The sequence below is a fragment of the Benincasa hispida genome, chromosome 10 (genome assembly GCF_009727055.1).
Source record: "Benincasa hispida cultivar B227 chromosome 10, ASM972705v1, whole genome shotgun sequence".
In the NCBI taxonomy this organism is placed as follows: domain Eukaryota; kingdom Viridiplantae; phylum Streptophyta; class Magnoliopsida; order Cucurbitales; family Cucurbitaceae; genus Benincasa; species Benincasa hispida.
The window spans coordinates 30194300-30205209 of record NC_052358.1 but is presented as its reverse complement, the minus strand read 5'-3'; positions in this window follow the sequence as shown (position 1 = coordinate 30205209).

The window sequence follows — 10910 nt, the reverse complement described above, 5'->3', positions numbered from 1 at the left end:
CACCTCAATTTGCCAGCCAAAATTTCCTTTTTTGCATGTAATCTCCTTCACCCACCTCCTGCTTAGGGTGATAAGACCTCCATTGCATGAAATCTCCTTTGTCCACCTCCTGCTAGAATTTTGTGTGAACCTCCTTTTGCCACTTAAATCACTTAAATACTTAAACATATTCCTCCATTTAAATTGTTTAAGACTTATGATCGTATACTATTGGCATCTTCCCTTGGAGTTCCTTTCCATCAATTAGCCTCACTCTTTGTCCTTAACGTATCAACTTACCTCCATTGAAATTCCACTCAGCCATTGCATGAGTCGGCCATCACCAACGCATAGGATGGCTGTTCACTCTCGACACATGGCTTGCTAGGTATGTTTGCTCCGCCTACTTGGCATGGACACACGACACTGACCATCGACTCATAGGCGTGCTGCCTAGGCGCTTGCTTGCTTGGCCGCATAGGCGCGTTCGGTCGCATAGGCACTCTTGGTCGCATAGGCGCGCTCGGCCGCGTGGGCATGTCTCGCTGCATGGGCATGCGCTTGGCATAGAGCATCGATGCATGACTGCTCGACAGACTCGGCAGTGCTTCGACGCATAGGATGGCTTGCCCGCTTGCCCGTTCAATGCATAGGCAGAGCACTCGGCATACACCATCGACGCATGGGCTGCGCCCTCGGCATACACCATCGATGCATGGGTTGCACGCTCGACATACACCATCGACGCATGGGCTGCGCGCTTGTCCTCGACGCATGGCTGCGTGCTTGGTGCATGGACTGTGTGCTTGGCTTCAATGAATGGCCTGCGCACTTAGCATGCTCACTCGATGCATACCTCCTGCCCGTGTCCCCATGGCTCATGTATGCCCTTGCATTGGTTGTATGCAACCCTTATCCATTTTTCAAGTCTTCTTGCTTCCATCCTCCATGCCTTCTTGCGTCCAACATGTTTTAAGCCCTTCATAGGCATCTGGATTTTTTATCACCCTTTTGGATAATTTTGATGTTTTCCCCCCTTTGCCCCAATATCCTTTCTTAGGATTTTTCTTCTCTATTTAACCTCCTACTTTAGATTTAGTGTTAGGGTCTTATACAATGTGACAGAGATGCGTTGGTCAGTTTCTCGTTGAGCCTTAATCGCAAGCGGTGACTTGGTTTCCTGCAAAAAAGAATAGAAATATCCGTTTCTTCCATCTTAATGATGTTAGTAGGTGTAATTGCGATAATTCATAATTATTGTATTTCTAAGCTAATTTTCATACAATCGGCGCATATTTACTCACTTTTGGCCGCAATATCTAGATAAGGTAGTATAAATAACTTGTATTTCTATAAGTTATCACACCCCCAAATTTAGATATATGCTTGTCCTCAAGCATATCTTCTACTAATGCAATTATGCTCAATTCCTATCCTATATTTCTGTGTCAATTGGTTGCTCCGAATGTTATACTTAGACATATTTCTTGACAACATAATTTCTTCCCATCCTTGCTAATTCTTAACAAGCCCTACTTTATTCTTCTATATAACAAAATTTTGCTCAAAGCTGCTTTTCTAGTTTTCAAAATAGAATGTTTATCTCTTCTTGTCAAAACAACTTGATATATGTACATATAGTGGTCAAAAATTTTACATCATTTACTCGAGACTGTTGATCATGCTTACACTCTTCGTTTTTGTTTGTTCCCACGGGTGTCATGCGAACATCCAACTACGATTGTGTGCTAATTTCAACTTTAACTCATGATATTCAGAGGAGTTGTCTCTTGCATTCTTTTATTATTTTTTTTCTTTTTTTTTCATACTGCGTTGTTCTTGGAAACCCAACTACGAGGTTTTCCCTTGCGCTGACATTGGAGTTTTGAAAAAAAAAATATTTTTTTATAATAGAAAATGAATGCATTTTCTTAAATACTGCATATTCTTGATCTTATCTACTCAGACCTCCCTCCCCCCCCAATTTAAAGATGAGCAAGGTCCTCATTGCGTTGTTTTGATAGACTAGACAAACACTTAGAATAAAAAATTCAAAAAAAAGGTTTGAGCAGAACTTTGAAAGATAAAAGGTAAAGTACTGCTAAACTAAGAACTAACTAAGTGTTAGTCAGAATTTACATAGTATGGGAAATGTTTCTAAGTATAAACATATAATACATCATAGCAACGCAATGAAGAACGCAAAAGTAAAAGATTAAGAACATTGCAAGTATTGACAAAGGATGATAAAGAAAAAGGGCACAGACAAAAAGTAGAGTGAATATGTACTCATTGTATTGAATATTAACAAAGTATACAAATAAGTATAAATTAACGCAATACAAAATTTGTTGCCTGTACAAGAATCAAAGAATTTGATCAACTTAGAAAAATGAATGAATTGAATATAGAATAAAAAAAATTGGCTGCATAAGATAAAAGAAGGTAAAGATCAATGCTGAGGTGCAGGAGGATCTGAAGGAGGATTTTGAGGTGGTGCAGGAGAAGCTTCTTAAAAAATCAAGTGCGCCAGAGATGCGGAGGCACCATCGAATCATGAAGATATGCGGTGAGAAAGTTGAAGTACTCTTGATTACGTTCCACAATCTGTCTCTGGTGCAGATGGATTTTATAAATATTGCACTGCATGTTGATCAACGCGTCCCTTGATGTGGCTGCACTGCACTGAATATCATCAATTCACTCTATTACCATTTCAAATCTCTGATTGAAGAAGTGTTGTTGTTGAGAAAGAAGTTGTTGTTGCTGAGAGAAAAGGGATCACATTTCTGCTAACTCAGCAGCCATGGAGGTGATGGAGGGTTTTGCCTGCGATGTCTCACCAACATCGCTTTGGGGTTGGGTAGAGGTGCCTTCACCCAAATCGTGTGGGTCATCAACATGTGGCGGTGGAATGGGGGGTTACGGTGATGATGCTGATGGTGAAGTTGGGGCTGCTGGGTAAACAGTTGGAGAAGTTGGGACAAGAAGGAGGTTGGTAAAATGTTCGTGTAATGGAAAAGAAGGTTGTGCGGGTGGGCCCGGAGGGCATGGAGAGCGAATGACTAAGGGAAGAGGGTCCATTGGTTCTGGATCTTGCATTGGTGACTCTTGAACCTTTTCTTTTCCCTTGCCTTCTCTTCATTGTCTTTTGGGCCTGGGCTCTTGCGGCGCATTCAAATCGATTACTGGCCTATTTGTAGGTAGCTCGGGGAAGTGTGAGGAGTCCTTGAGGAGCATCCTCAAGATCTTGATGTTGATGAGGCCGTGGACTTCAGGCATGGGCTCCTCATCAATTCCTACGACCATTAACAGGTACAGACTTGAAACGATCCATGGCAAGAAGTACTGCCCTCGGATATGTCCCATTAGTAATCTAAGCTGCCCTGTGATCAACTGCCCTACGTCGATAAGAATTGCCGTCACTTACACATTGCAGTATGCAGCCATGACTCGATCCCTTGATACAGTTTTGTCATGCGTTGTTGGGATCAGTCGCTTCTTGACCAAATAGACCTAGAGCCTTCCCTCCAGAAGCAAGGACTTGGATTCCAAGGTACAGATACCTTTGAGTGAAACCGACCATTTCGTGCCCGGTTGCATTAAAACTATGAGCGCATCCTCCATCTGCTTCTTTATGGGATCATCAATAATTTTGTTCCCCGATGCATCAGGGTTGTCCTTCATTTGATATATCTCGTTGATGTCCCTTGTGCTGAAGGACACTATTTCTCCTTTGAAGGTCACCACATCTCTGTTTCCGTGTAGACGTCCGTAATAGAAGTCCCACACTACCTATGGCACAATGATGGATGGGCACTGGCAAAATGTGTCCCAGCCATGTTCCACAATCACACTTGTGATGAGGTCAGGTAGTTGCGTTGGCGCAGGAAAGAAGCCCATCTCTATCAGCACATCGTCATTCTCTTTTTTCTTTGATGGAAATTTTCTGGCCGATGCGGGCTCGCTACTCTCCGCGATTTCCTTGCCTTTTTCTTTGGCCAATGCAAGGCGGGCTGCTTGCCTTTGTCTCTTCTCCCGATCTTTGCATTGCTCTTCCTTCTTGTGTTTTGTGAGTTCTTTGCCCTTCTTCTTCTATAAGCGCTGCATATTAGCTTTGCGCTTCTTCTCCTTCTCTTCCAACAATTTCCTCTCCTCTTCTTCCTTTTTCCTTCTCTCTTCTTCTTCCTCTTCTCTTTCTTCTCTCTCAAACTCTTCTACAAACTGCTCGGGGGCAAGCAATAAGCGTTGTTCCTCCTCGCATCTCCTTTCTTCTTCAATCCTCGCAAGCATATTATTGTTGCGCATCTCTTCATATTTCAGTCTTCTTCTTCTATTCCCTTCTGGTATAATGAGCTTTCCCCTATCCATTTACTCCTTCTTTTCCTCCTCTTCTTTTCTTTTTCTTTCTTTTTCTTCCAATGCGATGATCAGTCTTTGAGGGTCAATAATAGACCCTTGCGGTGCATTCTCCCTGCAACGTGGCATCAGGGGGGTTCCTTCTCTTTCTTCTCCTTCATTGGTCGCAATAACTTGCGTTGTTTCGGGTTGCGCCAGCTCCATTAACTGCGCTGTTTCCCCCCTATCCTCCCTCATGGAGGATGATTCTGCATCCTTTTCTGACCTAGCAGCCCTCTGATTCTTTTCTTCTTCTTTTTTTAGGCGCCTTTCTTCACGCTGACGCATTCTTCTTTCTTCTTTTTCCTTCTTCTTCCTTTCCTTCTTGGCCTCATCATCTTCGTCATCATTCTTTTTTTCTTTGTTCTTTTTCTCCTTGCGATGATGAGAAGATTCAGCCTCTCCAGCCTTTCTCCCTTTGTTTTTCTTCTTCTTTTTTTTTCCCTTCAGCTACTACTGGTTGCCTCTCTATTGCAACCTCATCCATCGCAACTTCAGGAGTCTCCACAGCAACTTCAGCCTTCTTAGTCTCCTCCACCGCAATCTCTTCTTCCATAATTCTGAAGGGTTCGTCATAGGTTTCTGTGTTGGCAGTACCTCATGGTCTCTAGGGCCAGAATGCCTTTTTCTGTTTCTTCTTCAGTCACCACTGCCTCCGCCACCACCATTTCTTCCGTCACCACCACCGTCTCCTCCTCCATGGACAGTGGTTGATTTACAACCCCTGCCTCGAGTAATCCACCTCTTAGCTCCAGATTGCTCAGTATATTGCCAAATACCTCCGTGTCATCGTGTCTCTTCCTTTCACTCTCAGTTGAGACAGCAGAAGTTGGAACTGGTGTGCTCTCAGTGCTTCCCGCCTTTTTGAACAGATGAGGTCTAATCGCCAAGGGGTTTCTTCGGGCTCTCTCAGCAAGTCTGGGGACGGTGTGGGCTTGGGCAGCGAGCCTGTGGTTGGCAGCGAGGAATGCTACCTCTCGGATAGCGACTTGGTCAGGGGAAGGGGTTGATGGTGAGGCAGATTGGTTGGAAGCTTTTTCAGCCATAGAAGCTAAGCTCGGGAGAACTAGAAAATCGTTGGGATACTGGGGAAGAAGGAAGTTTTGTATGTTGTAGGTGCTAGGGTTTCCGAATGCAAAATGAGGTAAAGATTTCTCATACGAAGGAAAGGGTCTTATTTATAGGTTGGGCCGTAGTGGGCCCAATGCGACTTTTGCGGCGACAGGCCTCGAGAAGCTCAAAAGGCACGTCATTCGAACTTCCCTCATTTATGAAATTTCAGAAAAATGTCCTTTCGTCTGCAGAATCATCATTGCTTGGGATATGGAGTGAAATTATAAAAAGAATTGTCTTTAATATATTATTTGAATGGACGCAAGATAAAGATTAACGTAATGTGCTCACCCACGTAAATGCATCTTCGCAAAGGACGGGCAACAACGCATACATCCTCGCAACACACCCCTTAACTAAACACATTTCTGGAGGATACCTCAACATAGTGCATTTAGCTAAGGACGGACAAAAGACATATACGCACGCAACACACCCCTCAGCTCAATACAGTTGAGTTGGCTGAACGCAAAGTGTATCTTATTGGTTCAAGATTCATCAATTATCACCTTGCATACTTGTTGTTAATTATATGATTTTATTATATATATATATTCTTCTTTCATCAACGCAAGTTGTCATGACTTGCGGCAATAAATTTCTCTTTTTTACTCATTCATTCACCATTTTAAAGACTAACGCATTAATTACAGAAAAGTTCAAAGAATTAAAGACGATACGGAAATAAATGCAAAGGAAATAAATGAATAATTAAATGCATAAATTCAAGAACGAACTAAATGAAGAAGTAAAGTCAAAATGTAAGAATTCAAAAATATAGGAATTTAAGGAAAGCATTAAACATAGTGGTGAGATATGGACCGGAAGATGCGTTTCTATGAGTGAGCGCAATCCACATCCCAGCAGGTGGTTCTGCTTGCCTGCCCAATGTCCTAGGGACATTACTCCTTTTCAATAGATCCTGGGGCTTCTGAATTGCTCGGCAACTTTCCTAGTGCTCTACTTCTCAGTCTAGATCCTGTCTCTTATACACATCTAGATGTGTATAAGAGACAGCTCTATGAGTGAGCGCAATCCACATCCCAGCAGGTGGTTCTGCTTGCCTGCCCAATGTCCTAGGGACATTACTCCTTTTCAATAGATCCTGGGGCTTCTGAATTGCTCGGCAACTTTCCTAGCTGTCTCTTATACACATCTAGATGTGTATAAGAGACAGGGGTTTATTCTGGATGGCGCATACTTGTTGGATGTTCGATGGGCACACTTTCGCTATGTGAGCCCCTCCACAATTAACGCAACTTAATACGGCCACTTGAGCCGGCGCAGCAGGTTGCGCTAATTGTTGAGAGATGGCTCCTTGATTAATTGCCATCGATTGAAGGATAGAGGTCACTGCAACCATCTAGGCGGCCAATGTGATCACTGTCTCCGCAGGGACAATGGCAATTTCGCTTTTTCTTCTTTCGGCGCCTCGAGCTCTATAGCCATCATCAATCCAATCATCCATGTTCCGCGATATGCGGTCAAGGATGACCTTAGCCTTTGTATACGTTTTGTCCATAAAACCTCCTGTCACAGAGGCGTCAACAACAACTTGCGTTGATCTGTTCAGGCCGTTATAAAAGGTCTCCATCAAGACACAATCGAGGATCCCGATATGCGGGCAGTTTTTCACCAATCTCCTAAATCGCACCCAGGCGGTGCTCAGGGTCTCATTCTTCATTTTCTTGAAGTTCAACATGTCCTTCCGTCGCCTTGTGTTGACGGTTGGTGGGAAGAACTTCTTCATAAATCGCTCCACCAGTTGATCCCATGATGTAATTTCATTTGGCTCTAGAGTGAGCCCACTTCTTGGCTTTATCCCTCAAGGTGTAAGGGAATAAATATAGACTTATACTCTTTGGGGTTACACCAGGTAATGAGAAGTTGCCGCACATTTCGACAAAGCTGGTCAGGTGGGCATGCGGGTCTTCACCTTGTAGACCCCCAAATTGCCCTGCATTTTGGATCATTTGTAGCATGACCGGCTTAATTTCGAACCTTGCGTTCTCCTCAACAGTAGGCCTCGAAATCCCAGGCGAAAATTCATATAGGTTGGGTGATGCATAATTCCTCATGGGAATGTTGATGACAAAGAATTGAGATATACAGTGATGCATACAAGATACAAGTCCACGTCACCGTAACCAAATCCCTTGCAACGACACCATAAACATGTAACGTTGGATTTATGCAATGATATGCACGCACGATTCAAGTTCAATAATATGCAATAATGACCTGACTTGACTCAATTCATGCAATACTACTTCTAGATATGCGTTATTAATGAATGTTCTTGCAGTATTCTGTGCGTTGTCACAAGTTTCCTGGCATTGGAACAAAGTATAATTCCACCGCAAGTTTCTCGGTGTGATCCGAGGTCGAACACAAGGACAGTTTGAGGTTATTGAGTTATTTTTATGATACATGTGACCAGGTTTTTCAATTTATAAAAGTATGGTTTGTACAAGTATTAAAAATGCGTTAAAGTAAAGGAAAGCAATAAAAATGCGATAATAAAATAAAGTGCAGTAAACCTAAGCTAAGATGATACAAGATACAGGCTTCATGATACAAGATACTGAGGTTAAGGCTAGCTATGAAGATTATACAAAGATCATGTGATGCGATGGCAAGTCTTATGTACGAAGCAGAAAGAGAAAGATAACTAATATAAACAGTGCAAGTTCTTTAATTACGTTAAAGTTATAAGTACGGTTCCGTTTTTCCCTTAGTGATTTATCGATCGGCCGCGTTCCCACATGTCTGTGGTGAAATAGAGACGAACGTAATGAATACAAGGTTGCTTCCATCTCTGGAAGTACTTCTCACTCTAGTTAATGCATTCTTCTGACCTTCTCTCGATAGATCAGAATGGCATCTTCACTTCTGCTCTCACAGGTGAAAATGTCATCTAGCATGCCTTAGCTAAACACAATTATCTCTTTAACACTGATTAAGTACTCGTTTATTTCATATTAACTACCAAGGGATTAAGAGCACTTCAGAAGAAAATGATAAACGGAGGAATGGAAATAGACAGAGAAGGGGATATGAAAACGATCGAGACATTCAATATATCTATTTAGCATCTAATACATGGTGTGTGAATGCAGAGATAAAGAAGATGGAATACAATGATGAAAAGAGATAGAAACAAATACAAACAAGTGCCAACGTCTCGGCACTGATTTGGATGGAGATTTGCTTGCCAGAGTGGATGGATCATGTGGAAGGATGAGCTTCCTTCTTAGGCTTGCTCAACCGATAGCAGGGATCTGAGTATAGGGCTTCGCGGTGTGGATCTGGTAGATTAACACTGAGACTCGCCTCTCGGCCTTGTCTATTCTTCTTCCCGGATTTCTTCAGTTTAACTCTCAGCTCAGTCTTTCTCTCAATAGAATAGCAACAATTAACCCCGTATCAAGTAACCATGTTTTTCTGTGAATTCTATGGGGTATTTATAGGTGAAGATCTTTGACTCCGACCTTATGGACCCCACCTTTTGTTATGGAAATTCCGAATATGGAGGGATATTTATTCCTTTTTTTATGTAATAAGATCGTCAAATATGCACAACTGTTAGTTATACATGTGTCACAATACTTCGCCTTTGTGTTGCTCAGTTGCATCTTTCAATCGGGTGTTCGCATGCGGTTGAAAGTCAGCTCTGGATCGACTATTGCATTGCGCCGTCATTGCGTTAATCGTCTCTTCATTGTTGATTGACGGGCGCAGTGTGACAGAGATGCGTTAGTCATTTCTTCTTGAGCCTTAATCGCAAGCGGTGACTTGGTTTCCTGCGAAAAAGGGTAGAAATCTCCTTTTCTTCCATTTTAATGATGTTAATCGGTGTAATTCCGATAATTCATAATTATTGTATTTCTGAGCTAATTTTCATACAATTGACGCATATTTATTTTCTTTTGGCCGCAATATCTAGATAAGGAAACATAAATAACTTATATTTCTACAAGTTAACACACCTCCAAATATAGATATATGTTTGTCCTCAAGCATATCTTCTACTAAGGCAATAAAGCTCAATTCCTATCCTATATTTCTACGTCAATTGGTTGCTCCGAATGTTACACTTAGGAACATTACTTGATATCGCAATTTCTTCCTATCCTTGCTAATTCTTAACAAGCCCTACTTTATTATTCTATATAACAAAATTCTGCTCAAAAGATGCTTTTCTAGTTTTTCAAAATAGAATGTTTATCTCTTTTTGTCAAAATAACTTGATATATCTACATACAGTGGTAAAAACTTTTACGTCATTTACTAGAGACTGTTGATCATGGTTACACTCTTCGTTTTGGTTTGTCCCCACGGGTGTCATGCGAACATCCAACTACGGTTGTGTGCCAATTCCAACTTTAACTCATGATATTCAGAGGAGTTGTCTCTTGCATTCTTTTATTTTTATATATTTTTTTGTTTTCATTTTTTTTTCATACTGCATTGATCTTGAAAACCAACCTTCGTTTTGGCTTGCTCCTATGGGTGTCATACGAACATCCAACTATGAGCAGGCTCCTTTCACAACTCAGCTTTTATCAGGTTGGGAATATTTTTAAAGATTTTCCCTTGCGCTGACATTGGAGTTTTGCAAAAAAAAAAATTTTTAACAGAAAATGAACGTATTTTCTTAATTATTGCATATTCTTGATCTTATCTGCTCAGACCTTCCTCACCCCTAAATTTAAAGATGAGCAAGGTTCTCATTGCGTTGTTTGGATAGACTCAAACACTTAGAAGAAAAATTTCAAAAAGAAGGTTTGAGCAGAACTTTGAAAGATAAAAGGTAAAGTACTACTAAACTAAGAATTAACTAAGTGTTAGTTTGAATTTACAAAGTATGGGAAATGTTTCTAAGTATAAACATATAATACATTATAGCAACACAATGAAGAATGCAAATGTAAAAGATTAAGAACATTGCCAGTATTGACAAAGGTTGATAAAGAAAAAGGCACAGGCAAAAAGTGGAGTGAATATGTACTCATTGTATTAAATATTACAAAGTATAAAATTAATTACAAATGAACTCAATACAAAATTTGTGCCTATACAAGAGTCAAAGAATTTGATTAACTTATAAAAGAATAAATGAATTGAAAAGAATACATAATGGTCGCATAGAAGAAAAAAATATAGGAAGATTATTGCTGAGGGGCTGGAGGGTCTGGAGGAGGATTTTGAGGTGGTTCAGGAGGAGCTTCTTCAAAATTTAAGTGCTGTTGGAGATGTGGACGTACCATTGGACCATGATGATATGTGGTAATTAGTCTTTGAGGGTCAATAGTAGACCCTTGCGGCGCATTCTTCCTACGACGCCGCATCAGGGGGGTTCCTTCTACTTCTTCTCCTTCCTCGGTTGCAACCATTTGCGTTGTTTCGGGCTGCACCGA